The sequence below is a fragment of the Hypomesus nipponensis genome, chromosome 27 (genome assembly GCF_054491055.1).
Source record: "Hypomesus nipponensis isolate SF chromosome 27, ASM5449105v1, whole genome shotgun sequence".
Taxonomy (NCBI): domain Eukaryota; kingdom Metazoa; phylum Chordata; class Actinopteri; order Osmeriformes; family Osmeridae; genus Hypomesus; species Hypomesus nipponensis.
Window position 1 is genome coordinate 6,869,201 of NC_140387.1, and position 10,928 is coordinate 6,880,128.

Sequence of the window (10,928 nt, forward strand, 5' to 3'; positions counted from 1 at the left end):
CTCTGAAACAATGCACTCTGAGGGGGGCTGCGCTTGCGGCCATTGGCGTTTTTACAAGCGTTCGTTTAGAAGAGACACTCATTACAACTAATACTCCAAAGGTTAATAATGAACGTAAAGTGGCTGTTTTCTAGTTGTTTTAATGGGTGTGTTTGAACCCCTAAAAAGTGCTGAGGTACAAAAGATGGAAAGTCTCAACTGACTGGCGAGTGGGAGTAACGACTTTGGATCAATGGGATGGTTTTTAGTTTTTTTGGCACAGCAATGATTTTCTTCAAGACGACCTGATCCTAAGAAGGATCAACTCATTGCTGGGTTGAAGGAACAGTGTGAGATACAAAAAGCCCTGTGACCTTTTCTTTTCTTTTTACATTAGCAGACGCTCTTATCCAGAGCGACTTACAGTAAGTACAACGTCATTTGGCAGGGATGGGAATCGAACAGCCAACCTTCTGGTTACGAGCCCGATTCCCTAACCTCTCAGCCACCTGACTGTTTTTACGTTACACCGACACCTCTCCCGGCATGTTTCACTCCTCATAAATTCCTGAAATCCTCGTTGTCATTAAAAGCAAACTTGGCAGAGTGACGCCTATTTTAAGAACGCCGTTCACAATACGAAGACCCTTAACACCAGCAGGAATAAGGTGCTAGCCATCTCAGCTCTGCGGTATGGAAGAGGATGGTGGATTGAAGGTGTGAGGACATCAACGGCAGACCCCCCTTTGGGGAAAATCTTCACTTGAGAATTATCCGTATATATATATATATATATATATATATATATAACCTCAGAAGCATTCAGGATTTGACACATGACACTTGTTGGGGGGGTTCAGGATGGGGGAGGGCACAGTCACTGTAAGTACATGAGCGTCCCTTTTTGCACGCGGACATAGTGGAGAGTGATTCCGGTGCGAGTCACCGTCCTCAAAGCCCAACGTGAGTAACAACGTCCTCTAATGGAGCCAAACCTAATGGCAGAAGCCGAGGGCCATCTGCGGTCAGATTGCGTGTGCAGGAGAGATGGACTCCCGTCCACATGAGCTCTCTCATGGGCCTGTGACGGGATCCAAAGGCCAAGCCAGCCATCGTGGGCGCTCTCCAAACGCCACGCTCCCTCTCCTTCATCTGCAGGGACGCTGAATTCCACGGTTCAGGACACTCCTCCTCTGTGTGTGTGTGTGTTTGCTCATCAGGTGTAAACTACACACGCAGATTCTCTAACGCACCGCATGACTACCAGGGGGCACTTCCTCTGACCATATCTCTGTTTTGTGCTCCTCCCACTGTCTGCCATGCTTACAGGTGGCACCTTTTGGCTCCTCCCACTGTCTGCCATGCTTACAGGTGGCACCTTTTGGCTCCTCCCACTGTCTGCCATGCTTACAGGTGGCACCTTTTGGCTCCTCCCACTGTGTGCCATGCTTACAGGTGGCACCTTTTGGCTCCTCCCACTTTGTGCCATGCTTACAGGTGGCACCTTTTGGCTCCTCCCACTGTCTGCCATGCTTACAGGTGGCACCTTTTGGCTCCTCCCACTGTGTGCCATGCTTACAGGTGGCACCTTTTGGCTCCTCCCACTTTGTGCCATGCTTACAGGTGGCACCTTTTGGCTCCTCCCACTTTGTGCCATGCTTACAGGTGGCACCTTTTGGCTCCTCCCACTGTGTGCCATGCTTACAGGTGGCACCTTTTGGCTCCTCCCACTGTCTGCCGTGCTTACAGGTGGCACCTTTTGGCTCCTCCCACTTTGTGCCATGCTTACAGGTGGCACCTTTTGGCTCCTCCCACTGTGTGCCATGCTTACAGGTGGCACCTTTTGGCTCCTCCCACTTTGTGCCATGCTTACAGGTGGCACCTTTTGGCTCCTCCCACTTTGTGCCATGCTTACAGGTGGCACCTTTTGGCTCCTCCCACTGTGTGCCATGCTTACAGGTGGCACCTTTTGGCTCCTCCCACTTTGTGCCATGCTTACAGGTGGCACCTTTTGGCTCCTCCCACTGTGTGCCATGCTTACAGGTGGCACGTTTTGGCTCCTCCCACTGTCTGCCACGCTTACAGGTGGCACCTTTTGGGCTCCTCCCACAGTATGTGTGTCTGCAGGGTAGTACCCTCCCATCCAGCCCAGCTGGAGTCTGGCGGTGGACAGATGTGATCAGGTCTGTGTGCCAGACAGGGTATACTCGGGTGCCCGGAACACCCAGCAGATGACTCCCTCTCACACGATCAAAAAAAAAAAAAAGATTACAAAACGGTGCAGCAGTCCAATGTTCCGAATGTCGAAAATACAGACAAGCTGTAGTACATACACTTCTGTGCCTTATGACGATAATAAAATACTATTTTATAAAAAATCAAAACAAATCTGCTGGCTTCAGAGTGGGCGTGTAAACATTGCAACGTCGAAGCGGAGTCCGTTGCGGACGTTTAACACACTTGTCTATTCGCGGTTCTGGAGTTCCACCGGGGGTAAAAGGAGGAGAGGTAGTGCCACAGAGTGGCAGGGTTTAGTGTTGTATTTTACAGCGTGGACCAGGAACACAACACAGTAACCCCTGACAAGCTGTGGAACACTGGGAAAATACTTCCAGGAAGCGAGTGATTGATTCAGCTGCTGCGGAGCAACAGAGAGGCTGGAACCATAAAACAGCAAACATGCTTGACACGTACAGTAATGTAAGGTGTGCTGTTAGTTTATGTTTTTCCATCCTGCGGCCGTTTTAACGCACCAACATGACCCCTGGACGACTTCTAAACTTCCATTAGCGTTGTTATCATTTCAGTTCCCAGCGGGGACTGCTTCAGACAGGGAGCTTTGAGGTCCTTTATTTCATCACCACTACTGTACATAACCTAACCTCTGCGCTAAACAGACAGGTGCGCAGTATTCTTACGTGGGTATTCTCCGTCATAATCGTACACAGCTACTTTGTTCACCTGTCTTTGGCATCAGCAAAGCAATGTGTGTAAAAAAAACAATGTTTTAAACAATAGTCCAGGTCCTTTTTAAATGGTTTGTGTGTGTTTATGTGTGAGTGTGTTTTTATGTGTGTGTGTGTGTGTATGTGTGTGTGTATACTGTACACGCCAGCTTGCTCCCTGCTGCTCCACATAGTGATTTTTCACCATATCGGCCAACTTACTTGTTCACAGGTGGCTGGCTGGAACCAGAGAAAGCGCTTATTTTAGATTCCTGTCAAGCCCTCCCCGGATTCCGAGCGCCGCGCGTCGCCAAACAAAGTCGGGCAGCACCTGCGGCAGGCGGCGACGGTTTTTCAGGAGAGCGCCGTCCCCCCCTGCTGACCCCCCTCCCCCTTTCCCCTCCACCCCGCCTGGGGGCCAGGGAGGCACGGGGGCTTGTGGCCTGGAGGGTTCTGACTGTGTCTGGTTGAGCACACAACAACACAAAGAGCGTCTCTCCTGGTGTATGGGGTGCAGATGGGGACAGAGAGCCTTGGGTGGCGAGGGGGACGCCCGCGTGCCGTGGTGCCCGGTGCAGTCCTTGGCACCCTGCGCTGCCCACAAGTTACAGTTAGGCCTTTGAAGGGCTTCAGCTGGGGATCGGGGAGCAAGGGGGGGAGGTGGCAATGGTGGGGATGGTGGTGTGTGTGTGTGTGTGTGGGGGGGGCTGTGGGTTAGGTTAGGAACTGGGGCTTGTGTGTTTGAGAGAGATGAATAGATAAAGGAGAGAGAGAGGGAAAGTGAGGCAAAATAGGGACAAATAAAGCGACAGAGACAGCAGAAAACCGGCAATTTTTTCTTTGTGGCTGAAACTGAAAAATATACCTTCACAATACTTCTACTGGTGACTACATTATAGAGTTGCTCTGTCTCCCTCCTCTGCCTTCTCACTGACCTGACTCTCCCTGTGCCCCATGGAGCGACTTAGCTTTAACCTTCAATGGAGGAAAGAAGTGTGTGAAAGAGAGAGAGAGTGTGTGATTAGTAAGAAAAGAAGATGGGGACGACTGTCACTGTCAGGAGTAAGGTTGTCCCTAATGCACAGTCCTCCGCCCCGCTTCTTCCTCCTCTCCCCTCCCCCCCCCTGCCCTCCATCTGCCAGGGTCCCTGTATTCCTTACAATATTAAACAGCGGATCCCTTCTCCTTCCTGCCCCAGAGAGCTGCCCTGGATAGGGGAGGGGCCCAGAGGGGACAGGGCCCTTCTCCTTCCCCCCTCCTCCTCCTCCTCCTCCTCCCAGGCCTCGAAAAGGAAAGGTGGATATACCGCGTGTACCCGCGTTTTTGAGAAGCTGTGTGTGACGTGCGTCGGCGTGCGTGTACGAGTTGATTTACGTCCTCCTTTATGGTGTTAGTGGAGGCCCTTATGGAGGAGGCTGGTACAGTGAAGGACTAACACTGCCCCCTGGGGATGAGTCAGTCACTCTCCGCTCCTCTCTTCTTCCCTCCTCTCCTCTCCTCTCACAAATGCACAAGAGGCTGAGGGAGAGAGTGGACAGCTGGCCGGAGAAAATACACCTGCATGCGTCTACGGAGGCGAAACATTCTTCGAAGCAACCCCCCTCCCTCCCTCCCCTCTCTCTCTCTCTCTCTCTCTCTCTCTCTCGGCTGCACCTCTCATCCATATGCATGGTCAGGTACAGAGGACTGGGGGGGGCAGTCAAGCCTCTCTCCCTCAAATTGACACTGGCACCCTCCTAATAATACCCACCTGCTTTTTTTCACTTCCCCTTTTCACTGCAGCGCTGCCTCCATGACCCCTTTGATTAAATGTCAGTGGCTCTGCCGCCATTTTCACACCGGGGAGGAGAGAGAGAGACACCTCTGTAGCTCCCGCACCATCGGAAGGAGAGCACATCAGAAACGGATATGGGAGAGAGGGGCACGGGCAGAGAGAAGGAGTCCGCATGAGAACGCCAAAACTGGGAAGAGAGGAAGGGGAGAAAAGGGGGTGTACGAGAGAAAAAAAGCCTTCCTTCCTAAATAAATTCCACTGGCATCTTGTAAATTTTTATTTTGTGCGTTTGGCTGGAGGCCCCATCTGCAGCCCAGCTGTTGGTAGAGGGAAACGCCGGCCCTTCTGCACTACAGAACAACAGTCAGTGGTAATTGCTAGTGGAAGAGATTAAATGTAGTCGATGAAAATGTTTACTGGCAATGAATATGCATAACGATGAGTAGGAAATGGCACCGCAAGATTAAAAAGAGAGGGGGCTTGTTTACCGGGGCTCGAGGAAAAAGTGAGAGAGAGAAAATGGCGAGTGAGGGAGGTAAAGAGGGGGAGGGGAGGGTGTCAGAGAGAGAGAGTGAGAGAGAGAGAGAGAGAGAGAGAGAGAGAGAGAGAGAGAGAGAGAGAGAGAGAGAGAGAGAGAGAAAGAAAGGAAGAGGAATGTCAGTTGGCCCTGTGCCTGAAATAGGAAGGAGAAACCTTTGGGCAAGGCATTAGGGAGAAAAACAGATGGTTTGTGAACCTTTTATTAGGCAGAAAAAAACATTAATCAAACTGAGCCTGGAAATGGCAGGCTTTCTGTTGCACTGCAATTTTTCAGACTATTTGTTTAGTTTTTTGTGTTTTAAAGGTGTAATGGTTTATTTTTTTTGTCACGGTTTTGGTAAACTCTCTTCATTTAGTTAAGCCCCTTCTCTAACGTCAGGGTGAATGTTTGCAGTAGACCTGTGCGGGGTTTGGCACAGGTTTCAAACAACAGCAGCATTGTGGTTCCTTTCTCAAAATGGTCCCCTATCCCCAAGGCTATCTCGCTTTGCCAAGGTAACAGCTATGTCTTATTATTACCAAGCATGAAAATAGAAACCAAATTCATTTCAACCTTTTCTGAGGCTGAGAGTAGACCAGCTGTGATTTTTACAGACAGAATGACAGCATTTTAGTCAAGAGTGTCCTGTACTTGCAGTAAAAAGAAAAAAAAGGAAGTATATGCTTCACACTGGGAATTAAAACTGTTTCTGCATTGGCAAAAACTCTGGCCTGGCTGGAGACCGTTGTTAAGGGTGACCTAGTTTAGAGAATGGACCCATTTGGAAAGAGAGCAGCTCCTGTCTGTGCACTCCAGCAGGAAACACAGAGCCCAGTTGCCGAGGGTTCATCACGCCGGTGCTGGTTATGGGTCTCCTACTTGTTTTGCAGGCGTGTCAACGGATGAAGATTGGCCAACAAGCACATTTACAGAGACACAGCGAGCCAGTAAATACACGTCTAGCGATCTATTCCCAATCATGAGAAGATTGCCTGACTTTTACGCCAATTTCTTTCACAGTTTGTGTCACCCGTTTCGACTGGATTTTGTCATTGTTTTTATACATTTCAATTGATTGATCATCGGTTCATAATCAATTCCTACATTTTGGGGGGGATTTTGAAAAACAAAGGTTTAAATGATCTTACTGTGAGAGTTTCTCTCTGAGGAGAATGCGTCATGACAATGTGAATGGAATGAGGGAAGAAGCGGCCCTTAGGGAGCCTTCTGTTACCTGTAGCATCCAGACTTTCCTTTACCTTCCAGAATCCCAAGACAAGATGGGAAACAAATCCAGTTATTTATTTTTTGGAAAAACATAAGAAACAATTATTCCTAATTAAACATCACAGAGCATACTGGCATATTTGGATTTGAAAAATAGCTATTTAAGTTGCACTGAACCTTGGCATGGCTACAAAGTCTATTACAAATGAGGGGTTCCGTTTAAATTTGGCTGGCACCGCGTGGTCCACGTTGGCAGTGCCAGGTCTTCATTAGAACAGTGCCGCTGTTCGACGTCAGCCGTTCTTCATGGCACCAGATCTACACTCCCCTCTCCTGTCCTGCTTTGAAGCGCTTCCCGAAATAATTTACCGTTAATCCTCGGTTTCCATTGAACCTTTTTCAGGTGGTGTTACCACCCTGACATGGGATGCCACTCACACGTTATTCATGCATTGGAATGAGGATTGCCCAATATTATTGTCAACTCTGATCATCATAGTAACATAGTCGCGTGTCAATAGGTGTTTTGGACATGCGTGTGTGGAAATGTGTTTATGTGCATGCGTACCCGTGCATGGCTACGATTGTGAGTGTGCGTTTGGATACCCACATGAGTTTGTGTGTCGACATGAGTATGCATGTGCAGTCAGTCGGTGCGGAAATGGCAGTGAACATTCCCTAGTTTGCCCACGTCCCTCAGCATGAAGCCTTCACCCGGGCTCTCAAGTTGCTTTTATAGGTGCTTTATGATCCCAGGCCTGCTGTTGGGCCCATAAACAGAACTCCCAGCTTTGTAATTAATCTGTAATAACACCAAGCGTGCGCCACTACCTTGTTGTCATTCTAGACAAGAGCATCTTTGGCTCCCTGAAGGACCCGTAGCCTACACGCCATCCCCCAACGCATGACACCAACAAACAGAAAAACATGCTTGATACACACGCTAACAACATGGATGCAACAGAAACGTAACAACTGGATCGTCAATGAGGTGTGTGTATTTGTATGACCAAATGTGCTTTTGCGACCCACTCCTTGTCACGGTTAACTATAGACTATATGGCCGACATGCAATATTCTCTAGAGCCCAGGTCTTCAACCCTGGTCCTCAGGGCACCCTGTCCTGCACGTTTTAACCAGGTGTGTTGGAGCAGGTAAACATCTAAAACATGCAGGACAGGGGGTCCCTGAAGACCAGAGTTGAAGACCTCTGCTCTATAGATTCCTTAGAGTCGACTTTTTACTATCTCGTGTGCGGCCACTCTAAATTCCTAACTCCCCACCACACCACCACTGATTCAGGACTCCTGACTGGAGTCCAACTGTGTCCACATGCACCAAAAAAAGACTTTCAGCGGGGAAATATTTACCTTTCGACTAAGATGGCTGTCATGTGAAGGCGGGATGAGGGTGAGGGTTCCTGTGTGCCAATCTGATCACGGTGTTTGTCTCAGGTGGCTCCAAACCCCCGGCGAATCAGACGGATTATGCGATACCCCTAAAGACAGCCGGGACCTCATGTGGTCTCTATTGGCAGCTTGTGAAATGAGGTGTCATCAAGCTCTTTTGCCACTTGGGATGGAGGCGTTACCCCCGGTGCACTCGGCTCTGCTGGAGGACACACACACCTGCAGATCCTGTGGACCATCTCAGTGCTCCACTCCCACACTGGAGAGCTTTCTGGAGTAATGACCCGTCAGTAATCACCCTCTCCAAGGTTCCGGCACAGAGGGGCACCTCACACCCTCCGCTGTAGCTTACCCCCCCCCCCCTCCCCCTACATACACCCCACACGCTCTCTCTCTGCTGACTCACACGCACACATATGCACATACAGTGGTAGTGATAGTAGTAGGTACTATTATTGATCCGCGAATTGGGGCACACGCAGCAGGGAGCTAGTCTATATATCATCACATGCTTCCATATGAATACGTGGCAAGTTTGCAGTGGCAGCACAACATTGCAGTGGCAGCACAACAAGTTCCTGTCAAGTTTTTTAACAGTTTGGTTTGAACTGTTGTCCTTTTTACATGCGCATTCATGAGCATTAAATGGGGCATATTGATAAAACTATGAACAATGGACTCCCATTTAACGTTTCTTTCTAATGGTAAACGGTCTTCCGAATGTCGAGCAATCTGAGCGTCAAAGGCTCACGCGCCAACACATTTGTTTTCCTCCATCTGTAATGGTGTTGGCGTTGCTTCAATCAATAACAGGCAGACCTTCCTGTTTTGAAATGGGAGACTGCGCCATATACATTTTTGCGTGCAGTGTAATGCCTAGCTAATGGAACTCAATCGCGGGCGACCTTTCGACAGGTGCAGAGGGCGCTCGGCGAAAAACTGGGGGCGGCGTGGGAAAGGCAATTTCCTGTTTTGCAAAGTGGGCTGCTGTTAGCAAGCCAGCCAATTGCACGCTTTAGCTGGGCAGGGCGAAGACTTTAAGGGCAACTATCAGCTCCTGCCAAAAAGGTAATTAACATGACTGATTTATAAACAGTCATCGCCATGGCCAGTGTTCCTTGCATTTGCACTCGCCCCTGTGTTTAAATAGAAGTATTAGTTGAAAGGTTAATTACTAATGCAAGACTAAGCATTTTGGGATAATCGCTGCCTATTACATCGCTACTCGTAGCATTCTAATTAAGAGCTTCACAAAACAGCGCTGTATGTTTTCAGTTTTAACTTTAGGAATGTTTTTTTTTGTGTGTGTCAGTCCATTTGAAGTTAATTTAGTTACATCGAGAGGAATGAGATTGTCTCTCTTGTCTTGGGGTGAGAAAAGGCCTACCTCATTTACGACACCTGGAAAAGGTTGATCACACATATTGAGCCATTGGGTTCCTTCCTCTCGTTGTTCAGAAGACGTGTCTGTGTTGACTAGTCAGACGTGGTGTCGAATTACATTTTTATATCCCAGTATATCTCACCACTCAGCATGACAGCCTACAACAGACTCAGCGACAATCATCAATAAATAGATCTTAATCTGTTACTGAATACTGTGCCTGACAATGTGGTAATTAAAATAATATTCAATCTATAGTGCATCGAATATTTTTGTTAATATTGTTGCCAAAATATGTTTTTACATGTAACATATCATTGTTACTATATTATTTGTTTGATCGTTAATTTCGTAATTTGTTTAACTTATTTAAATAGGGGAGAAATTAAGTCAAACAGATCTTACAGTAGACTGTTCTGGATCAACTAATTATGCTGCTGCTTAAAGATTCACGCGGGGTGGATGTGGGGGTGGTGCGGCGGGAGTTCTAAAGGTGAGCCGCTTCATCAAAGCGACTCGCGGCCTCTCCTGTGCCTGTGTGTCCTGGACATCTTCCAAACGCCACCGCCAACATTCCGTCAGGCCTTGATGTCGGGGAGCAGCTCCACGACATTCTAAGCTGCATTCGCCCAGTTACCGCACCCAACCAAATTAGCATTACCTTCAAGTGTGTGTGTACGTGCGTGCGTGCGTGCGCGTGCGCGGCGTGTGTGGCGCTCACCCTCTCTCTTCCTGGATTATTATTCATTAGGCTGAGAGGGCTCTGAGAGAGTGCTGACATGTTCCCTCATGCTCTTCGGAGGGTCACAGCGCCCTGGTCCCAATGGAAGCCAGGTGGAAACAAGGGGGCCATCTGTGTATCAAAGGCGGAAATATTGCTACATATTAAAATATCCTCAGACAGCAGCAGAGCATGGGGGAACCTCAGGACCCCCCCCCCCCCCCCAAACAATGTATCAGTGGGACTGTGTGTGTTTGTGTCTGTCTGTCTGTGTGTCAGAAATAGAGGGATTTAATTTGGTAACATTCTCACCACTATATGATTATAACGCCACTATTGAGGTTCATTCATTTATTAATCACTCATCTGATTTAATCAGAGGCTTTCTTCACTCACCGCTTTATATAACCCATTCGGTGGCCATATTTTTACCAAAGCTATATTAAGAACGTAATCACACTTGAGTATTAAAGTACTCTCTCATGGTTCTCCTGATTGAGCTTTATTCATTTGTTGACAACAAAAACCACTAGGGCACAGAATCTTCTAAGGAAAACGTCTATGTCTAATTCATTGACATCACTAATGAGAGGCACTCCGAGTGCATCGCTTTCTTTATTTTTTACGTTGTGTTAGCTTTTGAATATGTTATCACGTGATTGAAGCACAGAGGTGTGTGTGTATGCGTGTGTATGCGTGTGTGTGTATGTGTGTGCGGACCAATCATTTTCCCAGATAATCTGCTCTGCTGTCCATTTTTTTTCCGATGCCCACTAATCAGATCAAGCTCCTAATTAACTGATTGGCAAATTAATGATTGCAACTATCCAGTAATAACAATAATAGAGTAACAGCAGCTTTGGAGTGAAAGTCTTTGCAACTCGACAAAGAAATTAACACTATCATCTAATCTGGGAAGGCGTGTCGTGAATAGGTCATTAAGACTCCTTTTTTAGTGATCTGTTAGAT